At 40.5% G+C, this 13,044-nt stretch overlaps 1 long non-coding RNA gene across 2 annotated transcripts in view; it reads left to right on the forward strand.

The window, feature by feature from the left end:
* Window positions 1–13,044, forward strand: part of LOC311434630 — a 69,998-nt gene that overhangs the window by 28,718 nt on the left and 28,236 nt on the right. Inside the window, exon 3 of one of the 2 annotated variants that reach the window (XR_014691611.1) lies at window positions 126–223. The exons of the other annotated variant lie outside the window; for it this stretch is intronic. This is a non-coding gene — a long non-coding RNA (uncharacterized lncRNA). Of the gene's footprint in view, window positions 1–125; window positions 224–13,044 lie in introns of those variants that run through there. 2 annotated transcript variants of the gene reach the window in all.

Consider the following 13,044-nt stretch of genomic DNA (forward strand, 5'->3'; position numbering starts at 1 on the left):
TGTTTAGCTTGGAATGATAAAACATAACAAAAGAATGGGATGCCATTAAATTTGATTTGCATGTTAAAGATTATCCATATTTTGTTGGACACTGAACAAATTTTGAAACCTTGCCATTTTCACAGGATGGAATTCTTGATTTGTCACCAATTCTGGTAACTTCAAAGCCTGCATACTGTTAATCAAAAGATGTGAGTGCACCATGGTGCAAGAGGACAGACAGGTAAAGCTCTGGGGTGGGTGTCTTGGCCCCTGCTTTAGGTTTAAGACTATCCATTACATCATTGCAGACAAGTTCTAGCTTCTCTGCTTGGTTACTACGACCACAGTGGTTTTCGATTCTAATTTAATTTTGATTTTGGCCAGCTCCCTCCGGTCCCGAAAGTGTTTCTCTCTGCCACTGTGTGGGCTTTGTTAGGGGTCAGTCCCTGCTCCTTTCAGCATTACCGCTAAGGGCTCTAGCAGCTGCCTTCTTGCCATGGCTCTCCCATTGTCAGAACCCTTCTGCTTCCCTCGGGACAGTGGCCATCTCTCAGATCTCTGGAGGCACCACTTGAGCGCACCATACTTTGCCAAAAGAGATATCACATTACAGGCAAAATGAGAACAAACTGTCCAACACCTGTGACAAAATCTGGTTTTATTTAGTTTTAAAATCTGGTATTTGGACCACAGAACTGTACTGTTTGTCAAGATGACAGCTTTTCTGATTTAGTCAGTATAAAAGCATCATTTAGTTGACTATATGAGAGGAATGTTGTTTCCTCATGGTGAATCCATGGCCAATATTAATTAACTTTATCTCTGTATGAGATTTTTTTCTCTCTAAGAAACTCTTCTGATAAAGTATTTAATAAGTTTAAAGCTTTATTTAAGCTTTTCAGCCTTAATGATTCTATGATTCTATGTTCAACATACTTAACAGCTTTTACATCAGCATGATCATTTTTGACTTTTTAGAAAGTACCTTTTTTATAATAACAAATTAAGGAAACTATTTAAAATATGTCACCTCCAAAGGAGAAACAATTCCAACATTATTCAAAAGAGCAAAAAGAAAATTGCTTGAACCACCAAGCAAAATAATATAGATGTATATTGATGATATACAGGCAGCTTGAAGTTGATGAGAGCAAATTTTGTGCCAATATTCTGCTAATAGAAGAAGACAGAACAGAAATTCAAACATAAGCTGAGGGTTCTCAGTAAAGCAGTGACTCCCCACTTGCTACATCCAGGAAGATGATGTAAACCAGTAAGATCGCTGCCCATTTCAGGCCACTTGACTGCAAACAGTTACTTGCAATAAAATCTGCATTTTGGTGAAAAAATGGTTACACATCTTAAAATGCTTCTGTTTTCTTCCTGTTGTAGATTACTTCAGCAGTTATCTGTAACTCTTGTTCCTTACATAGAGAGAAACAACACCTTCATATAGACATCCTTAATCAGACATTGTACATGAAATATTTTCAATAAAATACAATAAATAAAACAAATTTCCATGGTATTATTCACATAAATAAATTTAAATTTATGAGTGGAAAATATGGTTCCAAATTAGGAAGATGTTAATGCAGTCACCAAACGTACTTGCAAAATCGAGTGTTCATTCACACCTATTTCCATTATAAAGAGAAAAATCTGGTATTTCTCTACAGAAACAATCTCACTTCTTGCAAATATGTCATCTAATAATGAAATTTGCATATCCAAAAGTGGGGATATGATAGATGCTGAACTTAGTCTTCACAAACATATTGCTCAATGAACACGCAAACCTTTCATGTCTTCTGAAGATGTCTCTTTGGACAACATCACAGGACACAGCATTAGTTGCAGAAGATACAATAATTATTTTAAATAAAATATGAAAGAGTTTAGAGTATGAAATTGATAATAAACTGTAACAGTTTGATTATTTCCCTGTTCTGTGGAGTCTTTCATAATGAAAATGTTGAATAACAATTCCAAGTAATTAAGAGGTATAGAAGATGGATGTAAGGTGCTAAAACCTAAAAATAAATACAGATAAGAGATCCAGGAAGAAAATGTAGAAGAAGAAAAACAAAACAAAACAAAAAAACATAATTGAAAAAGAGGTATCTGTACAGCCATCTGGTTAAAAACATTAGTCATATTTAGACTGCATCCAATATCATCTTGAGTGAACATGTAACCTATGCACTAGAGAGAAAATGAGGCAAGTACCTGGTAATGGAGTAAAACAGTACATGGGAACAGGTTGGAGAAGTTTCCACATTTTTTTTTCACTTAATCCTGTCAAGATATCCATGATGAAAATAAAGTTTAATATACAAAGATCAGTCTTAATTTATTAGAAGTAATGTTCATTACTTGATTTTCTTCTAATGGTCTTCCATCATGAAAATTTATTTTTATTCAGGAAGTCTCAGATTAAATATTTATTCAGATCGATAGTCTGATAAAATAAAAAATGAAAGTTGATTTAAATTGCATTCTGTACGCACAGAGAAAATCTACATATTCAAGTGGAAAGGAATTTATTTACAATATGAGAAATTAAGATTTAAAAACATCCTTTATAATTAGTTAAAAACTCAAAATCTTTAAAGAATCAGAGACACTTTATGTTCTCCATGTATCCCTTTTTAATAATTTGAAGGCCAGAAGGTTCTCATCAGGCTTTCTAGCATTAGAATATCTCCCCTCCCCCGGTTTTATGGGAGACATATTTTGCCTGATATTAGATATATAGACTTGCCTGATATTTTTGTGGATGGTTTCAAGAGCAAAATAGATGCATGTTTCCAGCAGCTTTTGAGCCTGGACTTGCCATCTCCATCTGATATTTGCCTAACCTGTAATGGCACACCTACTTAATGCAGTATATTGCGTGTAAAGTTCCCTAGACGTGTGTAAATACCAGTGTCAAGCAGAGGTGCTCCTTCAGCCCCAGTGCTGCTTTTTCAGGACTAGTTCATGAGGGTGGAGTGCCCACCATGCTTCTGGCTACAGAATAAACACAAGTATCTCGGTGTAGCACTGCTGGGCCATGTAGTTGTATCATTTATTTTCCACAGTCAATGAGAAGAGAGAAGTACTTCTCTAAAGCAATGCAGTTACTGTCTTGATGTCTATTGCAAGATAAGTAAGTTCACTCACGCTCTGAATGGTTGTGTTTCATGCTCGGTCCTCCAGGACCTTTCCAGAGCTTAGGAAAGTATTTTTTATCCCAGTTGAAAAGAAGGGAAATGATGTGCAGAAAATTACTTATTGCTTTTTATTAGTAATAATAATAACATGGTCTGGCAATTCAAAATGGGGAAGAAATGGTGATTGGACAGAAACACAACAGAAATCTATGGAGATGTGCGTATTGGGCTGATACATTCAGACCAGTTAAATCAGGGGATAATTGACAATTATTACCCCTTGTAAAAGTGATTTAGGATTCTAGAGGGAACCCGAAGGAAAAGTGTGATCTAACATTTTAATTACCTACTTAACAAATTTGACTTTTATTTAATCAGACAACCCAGTCTATTACTATTTTTAAGACTGTTCAAACCAATGTCTTATAATCCTTAATGAAGCTGTTTGTTTAAATGAACAAATATGTCAAAGTACTTTAGTACCAAATCAACACTAAAGCATAAAAACTCCTTTTTTATAGGGCATTTGGTGTATGCCAGTGTGCTATGACATATTTACCAACAGATTAATAAAAATGAGAGGCCTATGTGATAAGTGAGGGGTCCTGAAGAACAGTTCACCAAAAAGGTAGAAGTATTTTTCTACCAAACAAGATTTCTGTAATTGAAAACATCAGAAGTATTGAGATCTTCTACATGGTTGTCTTGTTCTTAAAAGATCAGCATAATACCATGTGACCTCCCTTTTTAATGGCTGCATGAATGATTGCAAGGGGAAACTTACCGTTTGAATGCAGTAAGTTTCCACAATGCATAAGCTTTTGCTGCTGAGAAACTATATTTTCAGAAGCATTTGTTCTTATTCAAATACAGTATTAAACTCTGATAAATATCTTTATTCATACTAGAAAAAAATCTAATCTCATGATTTTTTCCTTTGTGAATTGGTTATGGGGATAATTATAACCATAATTATACATCCTCTAAAGACTCATGAACATAAGGTTCAGTGAGGATGAGTATACCAGAAGGAAGATTATGTCTTACCCATTTAGCACTCTCAAAATGCCAGGACGTTTTTTTATAAGAAGAAGAATATTGATAGAATAAATTAATAGATGATAATTTATTTAGATTTTGTAACTGCTTTTTGACAAAATCCCTCACATTGAACTAATAAAGAAATTCAGTAGGATCAAGGGAATTTATTGCCATGGACTAGAAACTGTTTAAGACACAAACTAACCAACCAAACAACAATAATAAAAAAACACAAGCCAAACTAATGATGATGGAAGGTGAAGGAAAATCAGAAAGCAAATGGAATATTAGGCTTCAAAAGGCTGGTATGAAGAATAAAAAGAGAAAGGTCATAATCCCATTTATAAATCAAGATATAACTATTGCAATAAGGATACTGTACTCAGGTTAAACTATCTCAAAATATTCTTTCTAAAGGTGCAGATGAGAGTAATAAGAAAGTTTAGGAAGAGACTGCATAGCCTGTACTAAGAATCTGTTAGAATCAATTACGTAAAAAAAAAAACAACTGGGGAACTATCTTATTCCCACCCATGCTGCAACACGCTAATCTCAGATGACTTGTTCCAGTTTAAGAATAACATTTAACCTAGTGGAAATTCAGACAATCAGAACTGTCCTGTTCAGGTACCCGTCAGGCATCCTCCTGCAGATTCAACAGTCTTAGACTGTGATTCAGCCCTGATGCCCAGGAAAGAAAAACCTCGAGTTAATGAGGAAATCCAGTGAAGGAAACATAATTTAACATGAATGAAGTTCACAGTTGTTGATGCATGTGTAAAATGCATGCTCTGTTTAGGTTACATTTCTTCTAATTTAAGTTCCAAAGCCTGACTGCTTCAGAATCTATGTATCTGCATTTTAGCAGTGATTCTTCTTATGAAATAGATGTGCCCAATATCCCTCTTCGGTTCAGGGACTGATAATATGTCTCCAGTGACTGCAACGCCATCTCAAACAAGTGGCAGATATCCAGAAAGCAGGCAAAGATAAGTAGTGACAGTTTTGGGGTCTTGAACTCTGAAATGGGAAACGTGATGATTCTTCCATTTCAACCTGCACTATTTGTTCAAATGGCGAGATGGAATGTGTGAAGGGCATTAGCTCACTACTTCTGCCATTTGTTAAGGCAGAAGAGCAGCCCAAGGAACAAGACCTGCTACAAAGATGCTTGCTTATAAAGTAGTTGCCTATTTGGTGAATGCCCCGAAGGTGAAGAGGGTGAACTATGCAGAAGGGATTAGGGTCTCTATCCTGGATATCATGAGCTGGAAAGACACACTAACACCTGAGAATCTCTGCTGATGGTATGGTATGGTATCTGGAAACCTAAATCCTCAATTTAGGAGGAACAAAACTAGGCTTATCTAGTCCTTATTTTCTCCATCAAGCATCATTTCCACTTCAGTGGAAAATGAATTTTCTTCTAAAAATAAATTCACCTGCATTTTTTGAGAGCTTTGAGATCTTTCTAAACTAAGGCTGCTTACCACAATCTAATTCATTTACACTCATTTTATAGCACAATGAAAGTCAAATGAAACACATTTTCCCAGACAAAATTTCCCAACTTTCCATCTCACCATTTCTACTATTTCTGCTTAAATTCTCAAATAGTTGAAATAGCCTCTCCTTTTCCAGAAGAGTTCTCCTCCCCAAGCCCCAGTTCTCAGATTCAGATTACAAAATTAACTATGAAAAGGATGGTGTAAATGACATGGAAAATCTGTAAGTGCATTAATGCCACAACTAGCTAGAAAACTAGTGACATCTTTATGCTACATCCCTTCTGTACTTCATTTTTCGCTGCTGTGGTCTGCTGTTAACCTTTGTCCTGTGCTGTTCAGAAAGTGCCCATATTATCTGAGTGAGGCTCTGAGGCTTAATAATTTAGCTTATTGGTTTGAGCTGGCACAAAATGTGGCAGAACTGATGGCAGAAATAAGACAAAAATAGATTTGATGGAATTAATGGAGCACTTGTGGGCAGGAGTTGGCTTAACACATTAAAGATTTTTTTTTTTTCCTAGCTTGACAGTGAAATGCAGGGCTGTATCTACAGGGGATGGATTTAACAGGGACTGATAAATCAGTGTAATGCAATAGCTAAAAACACAGCTACATGGGAAAGAGCCCAGAGAGAGCCAGGGCTGCATGCCACTTGGGCAGCACTGCTGGTGGTACTTGGCTTAGGGAGGGTGATAAAATGGGTAAAGGAAATTGTGCCTATAAGCAGCCACCAAAATGTGCACTTTGATCCCCTCTGGAACATGGGACATAACAGGACCGAGCTATCTGTCCCCTGTCCCTTAAATTGACTGCCTCATATGTGTGGTGTAGAAGTCATTTGATTTTCTGTTAGCCACAGCAGGAAGGGACAGGGGACACCCATGGTGTCAGGGGTGAGCCTTTCATTCCTCAGGCTAGCATTCTGGGTCTTCTGAAGTGCTCAGGTGTTTTCAGTGCTCTCAGGCATTGTATGGTCCCATACAAATGAAGGAAAGGCCCCTGGATCTGCCAGATCTTGCCTGTGATCAAGACAGGAGCAACACATGACTCCCTTTTCATCAGGAAATTAAAAAAAAAAAAAAAAAAAAAAAAAGGAGGTTGGGGAGGGAGAGGGCTGACTTAATATCTGAGGGAAATGACAGGATGTCTTGTGGGAAGTTCTAAACATGTTCTTATATCGTTCTACACCTGAGCCTGTCCCACTTGCAGATTGCCCTGCAGAGAGATTTTCTCCATACATTCTTCCCTGAGATAGTAGAAGCAAGAAATAGCATTCCTGGCTTTAAGATGTTGCAACACAATTCACAGATTTCTACTGTGATTCCTTGAACTGTTGCTCCAGGATAGTCAGTAGCCAGCCTCCAACTTCATGGTGAATTTGTGCAGTTTTGGAGCAACGCCTAAAAAGCTCAAGGATTTTTTTGTTTTTTATTTTTAGGGAACAGTGAAATCCTCCTGCACATGAGTGGTGAGCTAAGGGAAGAACAGTGGCCTTTGAAGGAGGGAGTTCTGTAGATCTACCCCTTCATAAAAGATGCTAGCATCATCTTTTATTCATTATAACTGTCCAAGTGAAAAGGAAAGAAACATAATGATTTGGCCTTCAGACTGAGAATCTTGAGCAAATTCACCTTGGTAAAATACCCCACCAATGCTGTGGCACAGCACATCAGCAGGCTGGCTGGAAGATCCCACGTGCTGGCCAGTGTGACTGAACAGGCAGTCTGAAGCCCAGAACATCAAGTCCTGTCTGGTTTGCTGCTGTTGAGCCTTAGTCTTGTTTTCCTCACTAAGCAACAGTTATGCTGGTCTGGCAGCACCATGGAAACTATTTTTCTGAGGTTTCCCCCAGTGTTTGAAACAGTTTGTTGTCCAACACGTTGTCGTCACTAATTTCTGGAAAGCAAAATTACTTTGAGTAAAGAAAAAGTAAAATAAAATTTAAGAAGGTAGTTAAAAGAGAAGAATACTCTAGAGAAAACATTTTTTTATTTATTTATTTTTCTGGAGATAAAAAGTAAGAAGGAGATTTTCTTACATATTTTAATTATAAAATGATGTTAGAAAGGAGACCTTAAAGGTTGCTTATATATATAAATATATATATAATTTTTTTTAAAAAAAGTAAAGGCTTCTGCTTAGCAGAATTCAAACTACTAAATACAAGACTTTCATTGCAGAAAAGATGGCCTGACAGAGTAAGGATACCCAGAGAAAACAATGTGTAACTGCTTCATATTTGTAATGAACATACGTCTTTCATATTTATCAATAGTAGAAATGGTTAAAACATACTGAGAAAATACTGCACATCAAAAGCTGCAGTTTCTTATAGACAAAAGCATGGCACAAACATGAGAGGTGTGTAAGGGATTAAGGTTTGTTTTGTGAGGAAAGTGTGAATAAGAAGAGATTCTGCTGCTCTGGACAATGCAGGTCACCACATGCACAAAAGTATGGCTCAGGTGTCTGAAAAAAGCTGGTGCAGTGATTCTCCCATTTTTTCCCTTCCCTGTCCACAAGTGCCAGAGCTTACATTCCACACCTGATGTTAAAAACATCTTAGCAAATGTGGCAAACTACTGATGATCCAAGTATCACATTGTAGAATCTGAATAGGTTTATTTGATGGGACAAGTACAATTGCATGACATTCAACAAGGCTAACTGTTGGGTTCTGCTCTTGGATCGCAACAACCCCATGAAGTGTATAGGCTTGGGGAAGAGTGGCTGGAAAGTTGCCAAGCAAGAAAGGACTTGGTGGTGCTGGTCGACAGCAGGACGAATATGAGCCATTAGTGTGCCCAGTTGGGCAAGAAGGTCAATGGCATCCTGGCCTGCACCAGGAATAGTGTGGCCGGCAGGAGCAGGGAAGTGATTGTCCCCTTGTATGCAGCACTGGTGAGGCTGCACCTTGAACGGTGTGTTCAGTTTTGGGCCCCTCACTCAGGAGGTTACTGAGATGCCCAGGTGTGTGCAGGGGAGTAATGAAGCTGTTGAAGGGACTAGAAAGCAAGGCCTATGAGGAGTGGCTGAGGGAACTGGGGTTGTTTGGTCTGGAGAAAAGGAGACTGAGGGGAGATCATCTCTCTCTCTACACCTACCTGAAAGGAGGTTGCAGCAAGGAGAGCTCCAGTCTCTTTTCTCAGATGACACGCAATAGGATGCAAGGAAATGGTCTCTAGTTGTGCCAGTGGAAGTTCAGACTGGACACTGGAAAGAATTTCTTCACAGAGAGGATGGCCAAGCATTGGAACAGGCTGCCCAGGAAGTGGTGTTGTCCTCTTCCCTGGAGGTATTTAAGAGACGTGCAGAAGTGACACAAAGGGACATGGGTTAGTGATGGGACTCGGCAGGTCAAGTTGATAATTGGACTTGATGAACTTTGAGGTCTTTTCCAACCTAAATGATTCTATGAATATATGATTCTATTTTTCTGGCAGAATGAAGGAACACAGGAGTGAAGGATGAAAAACACAAGCATTTATTGAACAAGAGGAAATAAATAAATAAAAATCAGAAAACAAAAAAAAACCTCCTTCACCCCCTCTGACCCAGATCACAAGTATTGTAAGATTTTTGCATAGGAAAGAATACCTTTCTTTTTCTGTCTGAGCCTTTTGGCTGTTTGAGTAAGTTGCACTAGTGGGTAATGCAGGCCATCTTGACAGTCCTGTTCCTTGAAGAGATTCCAGGGGGCTGCAAAAAGCAAATTTTCCCAACCAAGTCTATAATAAAGTCATTTATGATTCATTGTACCATGCTTCAGCACAGGTCACTAGCTGTGAGGTCACAGACTGAGCACATCTATGCAAAAGTCAGGAAGATTGATTTTACTGCAGAAGAAACTCAAGGACCACTGTGATTCATCATCAATTACTATTGGTTCCTGTTGATGCCATGGCTTTAAAGAGAAACTTAGTAAACAAGATATGAAGCAGGATGAATTCTGGTCCCTAACAGTGAGATTTTGGGAAAGTTACATAAAACTCTTCAAGGGAACAGGTAAATGCTTTCAGAAACCAGTTGCAAAATTTTACTTCTGTCGCTGTTTCCAGTTTGGTTGGAACAGACTTGCCAGAAAGGTAGGACAAGTTGGAGGAGGAAAAAAATGGTCTTAAGAATATGACAGTGACAACTGTATTTGATAACCATCAATTTTGAGCATATTTTGATGCCAAAAATTGTTGAATGCTGCCTAAATCAAGACATTCCGAGAATCAAAATGCCTATGGCAAGCAATGTTCATTGTTTGTACTCAATGTCAGTGAAAATTAGGGTATGTTTTCAGCAACCTGATACAGAATCACAGAGTCACAGAATCATTTAGTTTGGAAAAGACCTCTAAGATCATCAAGTCCAGCCATAACCTAGGTATAGGTTTAAGTACACGTTTAGAAAATCTCACCAGTGTACATTTATGTAGAATATAATTCTGCCACTCAGTGATGAGTAGTAGCTGAATATGAGTGATTTTATTAAATAAATTGTGCTTTCAATATGAATTAGACTTTTAGGACCTGGTCCAAAGATATTACAAAAGCTGCATCAACAAATATTTATTAAAGCAGTGGAGCATACAGAAGAGCATCCAAGGTGCATTGTATATTTGAAAACCGACAGGCAAGGCGAATGAAAATAAATCTAAACCAAGCCCAAAGGCGAAACTGGCTTTCTATTTGCTGCAACAAAAGCAGTGACTAACAACCTTCTACTCTCTTTTTGCATTTCTAGAACATATATTTCCAAAAGCTTGGCATCACTGAATTGCTTACAAAATACTAAAATACAGAACTTGACGTGACAAGCAACACAGTTTTCTTCCTTTCTTCTCTCTCTTATCCTTCTTTCCTTCTTTCCTTCTCTTCTTCTTTCCTTCTTCTTCTTTCCTCCTTCCTTCCTCCCTTCCTCCTTCCTCCTTCCTCCTTCTCCTCCTCTCCTCCTACCCCCCTCCTCCCTCCCTCTCCCACCTCCCTCCCTCCCTCCCTCCCTCCCTCCCTCCCTCCCTCCCTCCCTCCCTCCCTCCCTCCCTCCCTCCCTCCCTCCCTCCCTCCCTCCCTCCCTTCCCTTCCCTTCCCTTCCCTTCCCTTCCCTTCCCTTCCCTTCCCTTCCCTTCCCTTCCCTTCCCTTCCCTTCCCTTCCCTTCCCTTCCCTTCCCTTCCCTTCCCTTCCCTTCCCTTCCCTTCCCTTCCCTTCCCTTCCCTTCCCTTCCCTTCCCTTCCCTTCCCTTCCCTTCCCTTCCCTTCCCTTCCCTTCCCTTCCCTTCCCTTCCCTTCCCTTCCCTTCCCTTCCCTTCCCTTCCCTTCCCTTCCCTTCCCTTCCCTTCCCTTCCCTTCCCTCCCCTCCCCTCCCCTCCCCTCCCCTCCCCTCCCCTCCCCTCCCCTCCCCTCCCCTCCCCTCCCCTCCCCTCCCCTCCCCTCCCCTCCCCTCCCCTCCCCTCCCCTCCCCTCCCCTCCCCTCCCCTCCCCTCCCCTCCCCTCCCCTCCCCTCCCCTCCCCTCCCCTCCCCTCCCCTCCCCTCCCCTCCCCTCCCCTCCCCTCCCCTCCCCTCCCCTCCCCTCCCCTCCCCTCCCCTCCCCTCCCCTCCCCTCCCCTCCCCTCCCCTCCCCTCCCCTCCCCTCCCCTCCCCTCCCCTCCCCTCCCCTCCCCTCCCCTCCCCTCCCCTCCCCTCCCCTCCCCTCCCCTCCCCTCCCCACCCCTCCCCTCCCCTCCCCTCCCCACCCCTCCCCACCCCTCCCCTTCCCTCCCCTTCCCTCCCCTCCCCTCCCCTCCCCTCCCCTTCCCTTCCCTTCCCTTCCCTTCCCTTCCCTTCCCTTCCCTTCCCTTCCCTTCCCTTCCCTTCCCTTCCCTTCCCTTCCCTTCCCTTCCCTTCCCTTCCCTTCCCTTCCCTTCCCTTCCCTTCCCTTCCCTTCCCTTCCCTTCCCTTCCCTTCCCTTCCCTTCCCTTCCCTTCCCTTCCCTTCCCTTCCCTTCCCTTCCCTTCCCTTCCCTTCCCTTCCCTTCCCTTCCCTTCCCTTCCCTTCCCTTCCCTTCCCTTCCCTTCCCTTCCCTTCCCTTCCCTTCCCTTCCCTTCCCTTCCCTTCCCTTCCCTTCCCTTCCCTTCCCTTCCCTTCCCTTCCCTTCCCTTCCCTTCCCTCAGTATTAGTGATGAAATAAACCCACATCAATGACCCTGTTATCTTGTAATCCTAGGTGTGTTACCAAGCAACCATTATATGCAACAGCACCTAACTTTTTCCCTCTAAAAACACCTCAAACCTCACAAATCCTTCCACTTTGTGCTCTAATGAAAGTGGTATCTTTTACTGCTAAATGCTTGCACAGGCATTTTCTTTCAAATCTGCAGAGTGACAAAATGCTGGTTATCGTTTTCTGAATGTATCACTCTTCAGTGCACAATGTGGTTAACAGATGTATATTTTTTATTTCTATCGAGATACATACTTCAGATAAGGCTATACTTGGAGACAAATGTTTAGAAGCTAGTAACAATGTCAACAATTCTAATATGAGTAAAAAATGTGTGGGATCTGGATGACTATAACAAAGAATTTATTGCAAGACAAATATAATTTTCTATCTTCACTGTTATGTAATTTTGAATCAGTAAATCAGTATATAGCTTTTCCAAGGTATCAGTGGAAGATGCATATTTAGCAATCATGGAATGGAAATGACAGAACAATGTTTTCTGTACATTTTCTTATGGAAGACATTATGAGCTAGTGAACTCCTGAATTTAGTGAAGCAAGACCAAGAATAACCTGGAGAAACTGCAAAAGTGCAACTCATGAAGCAAGAAAAAAGTACTGACTGGTCAACGTTTTCTTGCCAAAGCAGTGGGTCCTACGTGAAAGGAGAAACACTGCTTTCAAAAACCCTCAAAGCTCTGCAGTTAATCACAAGTCATCCCATGTTTCTACAGAAAATAAAGACTCTAAAATTTAACACAGAGGACACAAAAAACATTCCAACCAGTTTGGCTGTGAGGAGACTTAAGTTAGATTGGAAGACGAGGTGTAAGAAACTTCTGTGTACACTATCCATCAAAATGGCAGCAGTGACAACCTGAAACCACTGTGCAATTAGCAGCTACCAGCACAGCCTTCCTGATGGATTACTGGCTGGCGATAAATCCAACATAAGTAGAGAAATTGCCACCGATGATGGGCAAAAGATCTCATAAGAAGAGAACAGCACTATTGTAACTCATGTCTTCTGTATCCTGAGTCAAGCTTTTCTATGGAAAAGTCTCTGCCTTCTTTACTAACTTAACTAAGGATTAAAGAAACTTAAAAATTAAATATGAATACAGTTATTCATATACTTCATATGTTTTTGCAAACTTCAACAGGGCATC

The sequence above is a fragment of the Aythya ferina genome, assembly GCF_964211825.1.
Source record: "Aythya ferina genome assembly, chromosome: 3".
Lineage (NCBI taxonomy): Eukaryota > Metazoa > Chordata > Aves > Anseriformes > Anatidae > Aythya > Aythya ferina.